Source organism: Podarcis erhardii, assembly GCF_964252035.2.
Source record: "Podarcis erhardii genome assembly, chromosome: 11".
NCBI lineage: Eukaryota > Metazoa > Chordata > Lepidosauria > Squamata > Lacertidae > Podarcis > Podarcis erhardii.
This window is the reverse complement of record NC_138501.1, coordinates 44,916,143-44,932,928: the sequence shown is the minus strand read 5'-3', so window position 1 is coordinate 44,932,928 and position 16,786 is coordinate 44,916,143.

Here is a 16,786-nt window from a genome sequence, read left to right as displayed (position 1 = left end):
TTTGGGATGAAAATCCAACAAGCTATCAGAAAGATAACAGTGGTAGTTTGCATTTAGACCCAGTAACTGTGCTGCTGGGTCAGGCATTTGGGAGCGTCAGGGCCCTAGGTTTGATGAGGCCCTAAGCTACTGAAGGTAATATGTCCAGCTGTCCTTTGTCAACAACAAATGGTCACTGTTTTTTGTGTTGAATATATGCTATATGGTAATTTATGGACCTAATAAGTATCTAAAGCCATCTGCACATGCAGAATGTAGGCACCCTATATATAGAAATGAGCAAACCAGTGATATTTTAGGGAGCAGGCCAGCAGGTGGGGCCCATTACTTATATCATAAGAGCTTACACAACACAAAACACTATATGTAGGTTTTATTTTATTTGTTTTTTATCTTATATTTTTGGAAATGTACATCCAGTTTATATGTAAATCTGATATTGGGGAGCATTACAGCCTCTGACCGGGGAGGCAAAGCATAGTCTTTATGGTCAGTAGGCATTGATAGCCTGATCCTCCAGGAATTTGTCTAATCCCCTTTTCAAAGCATTCAAGCTGGTGGCCATCAGGAGGAAGCCATAGAGTAGCTATGATAACGAGGAAGAGATTCACCCATTCAGAGACTGAATTTACTCTCAAGATCCCCCCAGGAATTTGAGACACAAATGCTTCCAAACTACAGTGGTACCTCGGGTTACAGATGCTTCAGGTTACAGACTCCGCTAACCCAGAAATAGTACCTCGGGTTAAGAACTTTGCTTCAGGATGAGAACAGAAATCGTGCTCCGGCAGTAGGGCAGCAGTGCAAGGCCCCATTAGCTAAAGTGGTACCTCAGGTTAAGAACAGTTTCAGGTTAAGAACGGACCTCCAGAATTAATTAAGTTCTTAACCCAAGGTACCACTGCACTGCACTCAAGTTCTGCTTGGGGCCACTGTGAAAACAGGATGGGGAGGGGGTTTGTTTGTTTGTTTGTTTGTTTGTTTGTTTGTTTGTTTGTTTGTTTGTTTGTTTTCTTAGACACCTAAAGGAGGGAACCAGTCTAGTTTCTCAAGGGAGGAAGTTGCAGAGTCTGGGAGCAGCCACCAAGAAGGCCCTCTGCAGTGTCCCTACCAAGTGTCTGCGCCAGGAATGAGAGAAGGGCCTTAGCATCTTTCCTTTATCAAGTATTACAAAGAATATGACTACTGTGCAGAACTGTTTTCCCCTGTAAGAAAGAGTATGTTTCTATAGAGAAATGAGTGCATGAAAACAATTCCACACAGTTCTAGGTAGGACTGCTACAGAATTCAGAGACAAAAACATGAAGAGCTTTGAAGGCACAATCAGAGGAAAGCGAATGTTCTACATCTGCCACACTTTCCAAGTGTTCTTACTCTAAAACCAAAGCCTTCTGATATTTGAAATTCCGATTGTCAAACTTTTGCTTTAGCTCTTTTTTCTTTCTTTTTTTGGATGTAAGGAGACAAGCAGAAGTAACTGGAGCTAGATAGGCCTTTTGTCTGATCTAGGAGGGCTCTTCTTAAGTTCTTAACTGCAATTAGTGCCAGGCAAAACCTGCTCTCCTTTTTGTGTGTGTGGAAAGATTTCCTTCCCTGTGGGAAAAAGCTTCAATTTTCCTGCCTCATTCTAAAGATACTTAAGAAGGATAGATGATAGATAGATAGATAGATAGATAGATAGATAGATAGATAGATAGATGATAGATAGAGATAGATAGATTAGATGATAGAAGATAGATAGATGATAGATAGATAGATAGATAGATAGATAGATAGATAGATAGATGATAGATAAATGATAGATAGATAGATAGATAGATAGATAGATAGATAGATAGATAGATAGATGATAGATAGATGATAGATAGATAGATATAGATAGATAAATGATAGATAGATATATAGATAGATAGATGATAGATAGATAGATAGATAGATAGATAGATAGAGATAGATAGATTAGATGATAGATAGATAGATAGATAGATAGATAGATAGATAGATAGATAGATATAGATGATGATGATGATGATAGATAGATAGATAGATAGATATAGATAGATAAATGATAGATAGATAGATGATAGATGATAGATAGATAGATAGATAGATAGATAGATAGATAGATGATAGATAGATAGATGATAGATAGATAGATAGATGATAGATAGATAGATAGATAGATAGATAGATAGATAGATAGATAGATAGATGATAGATGATATAGATAGATAGATAGATAGATAGATAGATAGATAGATAGATAGATATAGATGATAGATAGATATAGATAGATGATAGATAGATAGATAGATAGATAGATAGATAGATAGATAGATAGATGATAGATAGATAGATGATGATGATGGATAGATAGATAGATAGATGATAGATAGATAGATAGATAGATAGATAGATAGATAGATAGATGATAGATAGAGAGATAGATAGATAGATGATAGATAGATGATAGATGATAGATGATAGATGATAGATAGATAGATAGATGATAGATAGATGATAGATAGATAGATGATAGATAGATAGATAGCTAGATAGATAGATGATAGATAGATAGATGATAGATGATATAGATAGATAGATAGATAGATGATAGATAGATAGATAGATAGATAGATAGATGATAGATAGATAGATAGATGATAGATAGATAGATAGATGATAGATAGATAGATAGATAGATAGATAGATAGATAGATAGATGATAGATAGATAGATAGATAGATAGATAGATAGATAGATGATAGATAGATAGATAATAGATAGATAGATGATAGATGATAGATAGATAGATAGATAGATAGATGATAGATAGATAGATAGATAGATAGATAGATAGATAGATAGATGATAGATAGATAGATGATAGATCGATAGATCGATAGATCGATAGATAGATAGATAGATGATAGATAGATGATAGATTGATTGATAGATGATAGATAGATATACAAAATACAGCAAAAGTAATAAGTATAATCAGTGCAAATGCATGAAGAAATAGAAAAGATAAAATGAAGATACAATGGGGAGGAGAATCTGAAAGCACTTGAGAATATAACTGTGGCATAGAAAGGGATATGCAATTGGATAGTTAGGTAGGAAGGTGAGAAAAACCCATACAATGAGCCCCATACATGTAGGCATGCCATTCAAATGTGCTCCCCTGGCCTTCATGTTTCTTAACGTGTGTGTGTGTGAAATGGGCAGATTTTATGTAGCACATTGCAAGTGGTTAAGGAAGAGTCACTTTCAGATTATGGAGTCAGTAGGGGAAGAAATGGAGGCAGTGAGAGATTTTACTTTCTTGGGCTCCATGATCACTGCAGATGGTGACAGTAGTCACGAAATTAAAAGACACCTGCTTCTTGGGAGAAAAACAATGACAAACATAAAGAGCATGTTAAAAAGCAGAGATATCACCTTGCCAACAAAGGTCCGTATAGTTAAAGCTATGGTTCTCCAGTAGTGATGTATGGAAGTGAGAGCTGGAGCATAAAGAAGGCTGATCACCAAAGAATTGATGCTTTTGAATTATAGTGCTGGAGGAGACTCTTGAGAGTCCCATGGACTGCAAGAAGATCAAACCTATCCATTCTGAAGGAAATCAGCCCTGAGTGCTCACTGGAAGGACAGATCCTGAAGCTGAGGTTCCAATACTTTGGCCACCTCATGAGAAGAGAAGACTCCCTGGAAAAGACCCTGACGGTGGGAAAGATTGAGGGCACATGGAGAAGGAGACGACAGAGGACGAGATGGTTGGACAGTGTTCTCGAAGCTAAGGACATGAGTTTGACCAACCTGCGGGAGGCAGTGGAAGACAGGAGGGCCTGGCGTGCTCTGGTCCACGGGGTCACGAAGAGTCAGACACAACTGAACGACTGAACAACAATAACTCACAGATGAGTTCAGGACAAAAACAACATTAAGAGTGCCTCCTTCCTAAAGGGTTTCGGGGACCTGGCAAAGAAGTTCATTAGATGGACAGTATTAGAAGAACTTTGAAAAGCCCAAGGCAGTTATTATAGATGACAGCGGTCAATTTTTGCTCATACATTTGCCCAACTTATTTGATTATACAATGGCTGCCGAGCCAATGCCGAACAAGATTACAAAGTCTAAAAACCTATAAGTGATTGTTATGAAAAGAAAACTCAGCCACATATTAGAGTGGCTTAGTTTTTCATTAGATCATGACAGAATATCTTTGGCCAAATATTCACTGTGGGACTGGTTTTAATGATTTATGGGTACATTTCCCCCCTTGCCTAGCAGCTGGGAAAGCAAGCATCTCTGCTTTGAAAGATAGTGATATGTGGTGTTTGCCTAAAACCCATAGAATAAAGAACAAAACAGTACAAATTGAGCCTCCAAGGAACCCAACAAATTATGCACAGATTTTCTGTTTATTAACTCATTCCCACCACTAAAACAAACACAGATAAAGTTGACCCAACATGGAGATGTGTCAGAACTGATTTTGTAGCATGCCATGTTCCATAAAACCTCTACAGAGGCTGAGAACTTACAGCCTGCCAGCTGGATTCAACCCATGGCTTGATTTCATCCAGTTTACCTGAAGGGAGTTTTGAAGATACAGAATGGGTGGCTGAAAACTGCCCAATCTGTGCCTTCAAAGCTTTCACTTCTTCAGTAGGACATGGTCCAGCACTGGGGAGCCTCCCACCTGAGGAACCCATCTGAAAGTGTAGATTAGCTGTTTGACAACCATAGTAATTATCTTCATCTTCTTTGGCAATCACTCGTAGCCGAGTAAGATTGTCTTCCATGAACACAGTCTTAACAGTGAGTCCGTAAGTGACTGTAGAGGCCAATTCTGAATCCACATGTCCTTCCACAGTGGGGACATAGGTTTCCAGGTGGGAGTTGATCACGGTGAGGGTTTTCCAAATGTGCCTTCCTCTTAGCATGTTTCTCCCTTTCGTCCTGAGTTTCAGCATCTTCAAAGTCCATGACACCTTTGGTTAAGGCTGTTTTCTACAATTGGACCACTCACAGGCCAGTGTTTCCCAATATACTAATCTACACCTTGTCAATGAGAGCATGGATTGGCACAGTTGTCTGTCATCTCGTTCTGTGCCTTCAAAGTTGTCCTTGAAGGAGAGAGGTTCTATCATGAAAGATAATCAAAATAATTATAGAAGACAAGTTCAAAATATCAAGGCAGAGACAAAGAAAGCAGGGCAGAGACCTCAGTAATACATTCCAGAACTCATAATATGCATTTTATTGTATTATCCACAACCATTTATAAGCCAAGTGGGAAGTTGGTGATGTCTCTCCAGGCATGAAGACTTGCAGTGACTTCTGGCCTGTGCAACTTGTCATCCACCAAGCTGAATACAAGTCACCAGCAGCATATTGTGCCCTACCAAGTTGTTGGCAATCCCATCTAGGCAGAAAAGCAAGAGACTGAAAAAGTCACTGGTGGGAAATGCTGCCAGACTGGGAAGCTCTGTTTTGGCTTCTTGGGTTGCAGCTTAGGCAGGCCTGTGATGGGTGTCATTGTGGAGCAATGGAAGGTTTTTCTGGGTGAGATTCTGATGTCAAACGCAGTTCCAGTATGTTCACTGACTTCAAGACACATGAACTTGGAGACAGGTCTCAATGAATTGAGCGGGGATCCCTTCCAAGGAAATGTGTATGGGGATTGCACAGTCAAAAGTAAAATAAATATGCATAATGTCCACATCAAGCTGTCCACAGCCCTTTTTCAAAGCACTGGAATCCTCTTTGGTCTCTTTGCTCATCCCACTATGTTCAGTATACAGTTTCCTGCATGCTTCAAAAACCTGCAGAACCTCAAAGACAATTGTGAGATGTGTGTATACCAAGGGCAATGTGGCCTTCACCACAGCATTTCCTTATATCTTAAAAGCCATACAACTCTGCCCTCACTAGTTTTAACCATGTTGCTCTCAGGAAAGTTAATTGCTTACAATTTAATTAAGATCTCTCACTCATTAATGCTCTAGTCACTTAGCAAGTTTGGGTTAAGCGCAGCATGCAGCAAAGATTTCATTCTATCCGTTATCTTTCCATTAAGTCACCCTGCATCGGTAACCCTGCTTGCTTACCCTTTTCTGCCCCAGGTTGCTAAACCATCTGAGATTTCATTAACTAGGAGGTTTCAAAGATTTGGATTTATGGATTTGCCCTGCTCAGCGTTAGGTTACCGTATTTGTGCACATTGACATGACTTACTCCTATGTGTTAGAAGTAATGAGTGATACATGACACTTCTGGTCTTTAAATGGACATTGCTTAACATTAGGCAAGCAAGTCATACATGCAAACTTGCATGAGAGACTATCAAGCCAAATTTATTCAATTTTAAACCCATGGATTTCAACAACTGCATAGGTGATGCAGGATACTTAAACATTTCAGCACTTAGGACTGTAGACACAAATCAGGAAAAAATTTGATTGGTTGATTTGTATCCAAATCACTGCAGATATTATTATTTTTTGAGTGTACAGTACTCTATTCCAGATCACCCCAAATCAATTTATTTTCCATTCATTTACCCCTAATCAATTCTGACGCCAAGTAGATTAAATTACTCTTTGGTTACCCAAATTATTATCCCCAAATAATTTCTGTATAAGGCATCTTGAATGTTACGTATTTTTGTGTTTTTATATTGTAAACTGTTCCGTGATCCTCGGATGAAAGGCAATATAGAAATTTAATTATAATAACAATAAAATAAAAAGTAATAAACAACCCCATAAAGCAGATCTCCCCACCCAAAAAAGCAACTCCCCACCCCAAATTCTTACTGATCTAAAAACTGTTTGGATGCATAGCAAATGATTTCCACTTTTTCAGATTGGAAAAATGAGAAACTAAGAGAAACAAAACTGATAAATTTGTCCATCCTATTGAGGTGTATGTGTGGGGGAATCTGTGAGGGCTCCTTTGGGGGGGGGGATAGTTTGTATGTAGAGATGGCAGAGCAAATATCTGAGTACTGCACCACTGGCCTAACTGCTGGATTTTACCGTCCTGGATTTTACCCCCTGCCATTTTACCATATCAGTTCCACATCACAAAAATGTTTTCATGGTGTTTCCTTAGCAAAGTAAACTCTACCTTTCGCAACAAGTGTAAGTCTGATGTATTCACCGTGCGAAATGGATGGCAGTGAAGTCAGCTTGTGGCGACTGCTCCTCACCCAAAACTGGTGTGAAAGGACAGCCCTGACTTTAAAATTCTGAAGTGTTTTCTTCACAATCTCAGATTCCGTCTCTTGTTTGCTATATCAGGAACCTCAGAGGCTAAAACAAGGGTGGCAGAAGATAAAAGGGTTAGCAAATGCAAAGCTCAGAGTCTTATGCTATTGGCTCTCAGAGACACTTTCTAAAATTATGCTGAGTGAGGGGAAAATGACACAAAGACAAGATGATGTTTCTGCTATTGTTGTAAGAGCTAATAATAGCTGTGGCATTTGCTTATGCAGAATATCATAATGAAAAACGTTTTCCTCTAAGGCATGGGCGTCAATGGATTTAAAATAGCTCTTGCAGGAGTCTGTTAGAGGAGTAAAGTTGAAATGCGGGGGGAATGACTTTTTTGATTGAGAGGAAGGAGAAGGGAGCTGAGGTGAATTTTGGAAGATTCACAACAGGTGAAAGAACGGGCTTCATGCAACACATCAGGTGTGCCAACTCTTAGGGGCAGAGGCATTTTTGCCCCCACCACAGGTACTTTTTGAGGGAGTCAATATTCAGGGGGGGGGGTTGGCTCTGCCCCCTGGCATCACATGCATGACATCATGATGTCACACAGCGTCATGCAGGATTCCCCTCAATCCCCCTAAGAAGATGGCGCTTCTACAACACATAGTGATATTATGGATCTCATTCCCTCAGGAAAAAATGGTGGCCACCAGTTTACATGGACAAATTTGTGGAGGAGAAGGCTCTCCATGGCTACTAACCATGAGGGAGGAGAGTGCTTTTGTGCCACGGTCCTTCCTGTGGGTTTCCTACAGGCATCTGTCTGGCCACAGTGAAAACAGGAAGCTGCAGTAGATGGGTCACTGGCCTGTTCCAGCAGGCTTTTATTACATTGTCACAAGGGACAGGATGAATGCTGAGGATTCATTCTGGTGCTGAGAATGAATGCAAAGACACGTGAGACGATTCCCAGCTTCCTGGCCTTCAGGTATTCTGAACTACAACTCCCATCAGCCTCAGCAGACTGGTGAAGGCTTCTGTAGAACATCAAAGATATCTACTTATGGGTGACTAAATGCAAAATCCTGTGCATGTCTACTCAGAAGTAACCCCCACTTAGGTGCATGAGATTAAGTCCCAGATAAATCTGTGCAGGACTGAAGCCTAACTGGTCATATTAGGTAAAGGTAAAGGGACCACTGACCATTAGGTCCAGTTGTGGCCGACTCTGGGGTTGCAGCGCTCATCTCACTTTATTGGCCAAGGAAGCCAGCGTACAGCTTCCAGGTCGTGTGGCCAGCATGACTAAGCCACTTCTGGTGAACCAGAGCAGCACACATAAACACCGTTTACCTTCCCGCCAGAGCGGTACCTATTTATCTACTTGCACTTTGATGTGCTTTCGAACTGCTAGGTTGGCAGGAGTAGGGACTGAACAACCGGAGCTCACCCCGTTGCAGGGATTCGAACCGCCAACCTTCTGATTGGCAAGTCCTAGGCTCTGTGGTTTAACCCACAGCGCCACCCGTGTCCCACTGGTCATATTAATCTGACGCAATAATAGACATACTAAAATTCAGGAAGAGCTTTTCTCAGTCCAGCCCATCTTTTCCAACACAGTGTTTCGAGCAGTGTGCTGCTGAGTAATAAGAAACAGGCATCTCAATCCTCTCAGCATTCGCAGCTGAGAGATTGGAAGGTACGCTGCCTCTGACTGTGGAGGTTCTATCTAGCTGTCATGGATAATAGACCTGTCCGCCATTAATTTTGTCTCTCCCCTACCCTTCCCTCTCTCTTGAAAGCAATTCTTGAAAGCAAATCTAGGATGATGGCCATCTTGTAGCAAGGGGTTTTATAAGCGCCTAAAGAAGCATTTTCTTTTGCCTGCCCTAAGCCTACTGTCTCTTAAAAAGCAGAGACATCACTTTGCCAACAAAGGTTCGTATATCTAAAGCTATGGTTTTCCCAGTAGTGATGTATGGAAGTGAGAGCCGGACCATAAAGAAGGCTGATTGCCGAAGAATTGGTGCTTTTGAATTGTGATGCTGGAGGAGACTCTTGAGAGTCCCATGGACTGCAAGAAGATCAAACCTATCCATTCTTAAGGAAATCAGCCCTGAGTGCTCACTGGAAGGACAGATCCTGAAGCTGAGGCTCCAATACTTTGGCCACCTCATGAGAAGAGAAGACTCCCTGGAAAAGACCCTGATGTTGGGAAAGATTGAGGGCACAAGGAGAAGAGGACGACAGAGGACGTGATGGTTGGACAGTGTTCTCGAAGCTACCAGCCTGAGTTTGACCAAACTGTGGGAGGCAGTGGAAGACAGGAATGCCTCGCATGCTCTGGTCCATGGGGTCACGAAGAGTCGGACACGACTAAACAACAAAGCCTACTGTCAGTCAGATGTACTGGGTGATTCCCCTGGGTTCTTCTGTTATATGGCAGAGGGAGAGGGAAAGAAATGTATCTCGCTCCACACCATTCAAGCTTTCCCCAGGCACACTCTCCAGCTTTGCTGAACCCTTCTTGGAGGTGAGATGAATAGGCCTCTGCACAACATTCCAAACGCGAACAACCAATCCATTTATCTAATTTCATTTCAATTTTTTAATTGCACTTATGCACTGTTTTTCCTTTGAGAGCAGCTTGCATATGGTACCCAGGTGGTCCAAACATTTTACAGTGCTAGCCCTGCCTAGCATTAGCAATAGAAATGCATGATCAGACCTTTCTCTGGACCATATAATGGCAACAGAATGCTTGCTACTTTATTACCCATTTCTTCCTTGCCTAATTATCCCTACATTGGGTTTGCCTTTGCAGAAACACACTGAATTGGGTTAACCTTTTAAATGCTCCCTTTCCGAGGCCTAAAAGCTCTTCCCTGTGCTTTATTTACATGCCTTAGACGTTAGCCAGGTCCCCAAAAACACATATGCTGGATAATCCTAAAGCAAATGCTAGGCCAGATATGAGCAGATGGTTAGTTGTGCTTTACGTAGACCTTTTTTAACGTGCAGTTTCCAAGCTTAAGTTTTATTTAAATTTTACACTAGTCCGTCCCATCATAAGTCTGTAGGGAATGTGTTGGTTAAAAATAACAGGAACTATTCATTACATTACACATTATTTATAGACATTCATATACACAGCACTTTACGGGACTGCGTATACATGCCTGCATGGATATAGGAGAGCTGCCAAATTTAAATTTCAACAGAGTGATGGGAAAGGGGATAAATATGGAACATGCAAATGCGTTCTTAGGGTTGGTTTCAAATAGAAACTGGCAAATCTGCTGATGTAGTTTTCTCATTTATTCATCTTTCTTAAGTTCTTCAGTTCTGCACATTTCCACATTATATTATTATTATTATTAATTAATTAATTAATTAAATTTCTATACTGCCCTTCATCCAAGGATCACAGGGCAGTTTACAATACAAAACATCAGTTTATGATCTGGTTTTTTAAGTGCTCAGCAGGTTTCACCCGCATTTTAGTGTGACTGTCTCCTAGTACCCACATTTTGTTTGCAATTTTGCCCAATATATCCATTTTTGCAAAGTAGCTTTCCTGAAAATAGTGCTTCCTTTGACATGTTGTTTTTGACGAATATGTGCATCTTTATGCACACTTTACCCCAGTATATGATTGATTGATTGATTGATTGATTGATTGATTGCACTTGTCTGGAGAACTGTATTGCAAATTTGACGAAGTGCAAATTTCAATGGTTGGCTGGGTTTGGTTCTTGTATTTATTCAGAATAAACCTCCATTTGCCCTGCTGCTTTCCCCCAGGAATCTCAGTCTTTAGCACTGATTCAGAACAAACAGCCGTCGGGTTTTCTGCAGATTGCCATTTGTTCTGGTTTAGCACTAAAGAGTGAGTTTTCCAAAGGAAAGCAGTGGGGCAAAGGCAAAACCACTCGGACCATTGCCTAGAAAGCCTGGGTCAAGCAGAAAACCACTGTGCTTTCTAAGCAAGCGACAAGCAGGAGTTTGGGTGAGCCCTAGGTCAGATCGCTTTTACACATGAACTGAATCACTCCTGCATTGCAGGGGGTTGGACTAGATGACCCAACAACTACTCGCAATGATGGTTGTGGTCTACCTTCACTGTCACAGGCAGAATACTACCCTTGTGAAATTCCCCATGGCATTTGGTCAGCCACTGTGATAGCAGGATGCTCGGCTAGGTGGGACATCAGGGCTCTTCATTGTTCATTGACACTGAAATGGAGAATAGCTAAATGTGTATTGCTAACATTGGGGTTTTTCCATAGCAGCATACTATTGGATTCTGAGCTTTAACCATTTGATCATAAACTGAGAATGTTCTCTGCTCTTAAACTGAGTGTGTGCCTTTGATCACATGAAAAAGGTATTTGGTTGCAAATCTCCATCTTGAAAGGGAGTTGCCTTCGGTCTTTTGTTCCCAGCCAGAGTGGAAGTAAGATGTGATAATGAAGTCACTCCAGGAGTTGCATAGCCTCAGGCTGCAAGGGAGGCTGGAATGGGGAAGACACAGAATTTTGATCCCAGCCTTGTTTAAAGTTATTTCTAAGATGCTGAGCCCGTTTTGGACATGTTCGAGATATTATGGAACTGTTTGGATGTATCATTTACTACTTTTTTGTTCTGTTTTGAAGAAAGTTCTGCAAGTAAAGCTTTGAATCAAACTTATGGGTCTGGACAATGTTTTATTCCCAAAGGAGTCCGTTTTTATGCATCCAGTCACTTCAAGCTGCACAATATTAATATCTGCAAAATTATTATGTCCTGCTTTACAGGTGCGAATGTAGCAACACCTATGTGAAACCCATGGGCCACTATCGGATTGTGTATGTGATTGTGATCCAGGAAACTTCACGCATGCATACAGAGTTAGTGTAGAGAGGTTCCATGTGCTTGCAGTAATTTTGGACGGCAGCTGATGTTTTTATTGTTTTCCAATACCCGTGAGTTATTTAACACAAGCATTTGGAAGCATATTCTTCCCACTATGACCCCAAAGAGCAATGAAGGGATTTGAAAAACCAACAATCTCTTTTAAAAATAGGAATTATTATTACTGCAGTCTGAACAATAACCGGATCCTCCTTGTTTCCTTACAAAGGCAACTCAGCAATGCACTCTAGTCTAGCCAAATGCTAGTCACAGTCTTAGTATGATCCTGCATGCATCATGGAAAACTTTATTGAATTTTGCAGGGCAGACATGAATATTATTTTTGTAATACCTTCTCTTCCTCTCAAATCCTCCTATTAATCTCTTTTTTTTCTCCTTCCAAAAATGCCTTTTGAATTAGTTTCTTGGGTCAAGGCTAATGAAGGCAATTACTGAGGGATTCTGACTTCTGAGGAAAAGGAAATGAGCCAGAAAGCAATGTTGTTGATCTAGTTTCCATCTCTTTTCCGCAGATCCTACTTATTAAAAGGGAGGAAAAAAATCTCGGTTATCAGAAGTAGAGTACACAGGATCCAAGTACAGTTAGAGTGAACGGGCCAGGAATCTGGAAGCTCATTCATCCTAATCCAACCAAAGGGTGATAATCCAATTTATTGGACTTGAATACTTAGAATGTTGTCAGCTAAATTAACATTATTAGGTGCTTAGGAGCAGAGCTGGCCAGCTAAAGGACAATGAGTTAAAAGTACCAGTCAAAAATTACCAAATGGATAATCCTTAGCAGTGTTTTTATTCGGCTTTCCTTTGAATACTTCTGATATTGGCCTAGTGTGCACATCATACTAGGCCTGGGGGCCAGAAGCACCCTCCTCTCCTCTCTGTGTGGATTTCAGGACTCTCCTTAGGCAACACCCTCTCCCAGAGGCCACACCCTCCTTGAGTGCTTTTGCCTGCCTGGAATGTGCCCTTGAACTTTGCTAATTCCTTTTGCTGGTCTAGAAGGAGGATGGAGAAATGTGTGTTAGAATCATAGAATCATAGAATCATAGAGTTGGAAGAGACCACAAGGGCCATCGAGTCCAACCCCCTGCCAAGTAGGAAACACCATCAGAGCACTCCTGACATATGGTTGTCAAGCCTCTGCTTAAAGACCTCCAAAGAAGAAGACTCCACCACACTCCTTGGCAGCAAATTCCACTGTTGAACAGCTCTTACTGTCAGGAAGTTCTTCCTAATGTTTAGGTGGAATCTTCTTTCTTGTAGTTTGGATCCATTGCTCCGTGTCCGCTTCTCTGGAGCAGCAGAAAACAACCTTTCTCCCTCCTCTGTGTGACATCCTTTTATATATTTGAACATGGCTATCATATCACCCCTTAACCTCCTCTTCTCCAGGCTAAACATGCCCAGCTCCCTTAGCCGTTCCTCATAAGGCATCGTTTCCAGGCCTTTGACCATTTTGGTTGCCCTCCTCTGGACACGTTCCAGTTTGTCAGTGTCCTTCTTGAACTGTGGTGCCCAGAACTGGACACAGTACTCCAGGTGAGGTCTGACCAGAGCAGAATACAGTGGCACTATTACTTCCCTTGATCTTGTTGCGTGCGGATATGCGCTGCAGAAATCTCTACCATTTGCATGCCTGAAATGTAACCTACTGTACAGAGGTAAGATGCAGAGGTATGTGACCCTCAAAGGTGTGGCCCTTGGGCTGAAAGCAGTTCCCAACCCCCACAATACACCATAATTTAAAGCTCTGGTTTGATGTGGATGAACAGCATGATAGTGCATGGTATGCAAGAGATTCCTGTGACACTACTGCTACTACTGTTGCCGTGCCATGAACAAAACAAGTCTCGTAGAAGCCTGGGCTTGTGGTTCGTCCCAAACAAACCATGAATGCTAGCCAAGATGTGTTATTGGCTTACTGTCTGTGGTTTGTCTGTTATCTCTACCTGATCACTAGAGTCTGTTAGTCTGTTAGTGGTCCCCGATGGTTTGCTACTAACATGAGTTTGACCAAACTGCAGGAGGCAGTGGAAGACAGGAGTGCCTGGTGTGCTCTGGTCCATGAGGTCACGAAGAGTCAGACACAACTAAACAACAACAATGGTTTGGGTGCACAACTTGTACTCACCAGGAGGCATATTGTGGGCCCAATTCTGCGGGACTTCCTCCCAAGTGAAATCAGTCTCCCTCCATGTCGACCTTCCCATGCCTAAAGGTAAAGGTAAAGGTAAAGGTACCCCTGCCCGTACGGGCCAGTCGTGTCCGACTCTAGGGTTGTGCGCCCATCTCACTTAAGAGGCCGGGGGCCAGCGCTGTCTGGAGACACTTCCGGGTCACGTGGCCAGTGTGACGAAGCTGCTCTGGCGAGCCAGCACCAGCGCAGCACACGGAAACGCCGTTTACCTTCCCGCTATAAAGCGGTACCTATTTATCTACTTGCACTTAAGGGTGCTTTCGAACTGCTAGGTGGGCAGGAGCTGGGACCGAAAGACGGGAGCTCACCCCGCTGCAGGGATTCGAACCACCAACCATACGATCGGCAAGTCCTAGGCACTGAGGTTTAACCCACAGTGCCACCCGTGTCCCTTCCCATGCCTAGTGCTGGCCTTTTTATATAAAAAAAATATTCAAGCACTGTAAGTATTATTTTCTGATTTTATGGTTGAATTAATTAATGAATGAATGTTAACATGATTGCAAAAAAGATTGTGGCCTTAAAGACTGTGTTTTTGGACACCGTGCTCTCACGCAAGATTGCAGCCCTGAAAGATGTGTGTCCCGGTTTCCCTCTGGGACATGCCAGAGGGTATGGAAGTACCACCTTGTCTTTGTCTCAGGTAGCAAAACCTATTGGTCCAGCCCTGCCATTGAGGGGACACTTGTGTAATGTCAGGTTTCAGGGAATTGGCTTCCTCCCCTATGGCAGTAGATAAGCAGAACAAAGGAAAAGGAATCTTCTTACCAGTTAGAATCTTTAATCATCACAGCAAGAGACAACAGAATGCATCTCTCTAGAATGGCGGTGCTCCCAATTAAGGCTTACTCCCCTTCCGTCCCTATTAATCTACGTCACTCCTACGTCTTGTAACCTGAGCTTGTACTCTGTGCTCTTTGTTTGGAGACTTTCTGAGCTCTTCTAGACTGGGGGTAGGGGATGGGGGTGAATGAATGCTATCCAGAGACTGTTAACCCTCTCTCTTCCAGTGTTTCTTCTCCTAGCTGTTCTCCATCCAGTATTTCCCAGCTTCTGCTTTCTGAAATATGCCCCTCTGCAAACTACTGTTCTAAATCTATACTGTCCTCCTGCTCATGGGGAGATTCAGGATCGGGGGGAGGAGGAGGAGGCTTTCACCTCATTTTGGCCCTCCTCAGCACAGTCCCTGACAAGTATGTATAAACTCACCAGCGCTATGCTGAGGACCTCCTCAAGTCAGGCGGCTACCCTCCTACTGCTCAGTCCTTCAAATGTGTACTGAGAACAGAGAGGAAGGAGGCAGTCACCCTTATTTTCCATGGCAGTGTTCACTAAGCTGATGTCCTCTAGAAGTCTTGGACTACAACTCCCATCAACCCCAGCAGGCTTCGGATGGATGTTGAAGTCCAAAGCATCCTGAATGTCACCCAGGTAGCGAATACTGCTTTACAATAACAACAACACACGCACACACACCCAAGTTTCTCTGAATACTGTTTTCCTTCTCTATCAGTTCATGCAATGAGGGAAAAGACTAAGTAAGAATGAATTCAGTTATTGAAATAAAAGATCGAAAGAAATTGAAGCACCACAGCTGAGAGGGAGCAAGGTAAACAAACACATGAGTATTAAAATTTAAGCTCTAGTAGCTAGTGGAGAAGTATAGGGTAATAAGCACAGTGGGGTGTCCCTCAAGGTACTTGAGCGTCCCACTGTTTTTATTGCCTAGTATCAGTAAGGAAATATATGCCTGACTACATTTATGGGGCCATTTAGAACTTTAAAACAGGCTCTTCTTCCCAGAAAGAGGTCATTAAAATACTCACCCTCCAAGGTCTTTCTGCAGATTAGTCTACTGCCGAGTCAGCCATGGTATGCCTGATCAAAGATGCGCTCCCCCTGTGGTACTTTGTAGGAGAAGGGTAAGCATTCAAAAAGCCCATGGTCTCATACAAGGTGTGTGTTGTGGTGGCCAGAGCATTTGAAAGGGAGCTGGCTTCGTTGCAACACAAGCCTTATGACGAACCTCCCAATAGAAATCAAAACAAAAAAACAACAACACCAAACCTTGCAACCTGTGTCTCTCTTAGGCCACAGAAAAATCCCTCTTGTGGGACTGGTGGGATTCCAACTCCCATCAGACTCAGTCAGTGTCAGGGAACTGCCATCAGAGCCAAGGGTGGTGGTAAGGCTCCCCAATGACGCTGGGGAGGGAACCAGCAAGGAGAGAGGGGGAGCGTCCGCTGGGGAAGGAGATAGGCGTGACGCTAGGAAGAAAGGGGAGGCTGAGGGAGCTTCGGAAGGAGGGCTCCGAGACTGTTCTAGCGAGACCAGCGGGGAGAGCACAGAGCCTCCGCTTGGGACGCCCACTCTGCGCAGAAAGCTTCCGCGCAGGGAGGCTAGGCGGAGACTTGGTGTCAAAGAATTTTTATGTTGGAAAAAGTTCAGG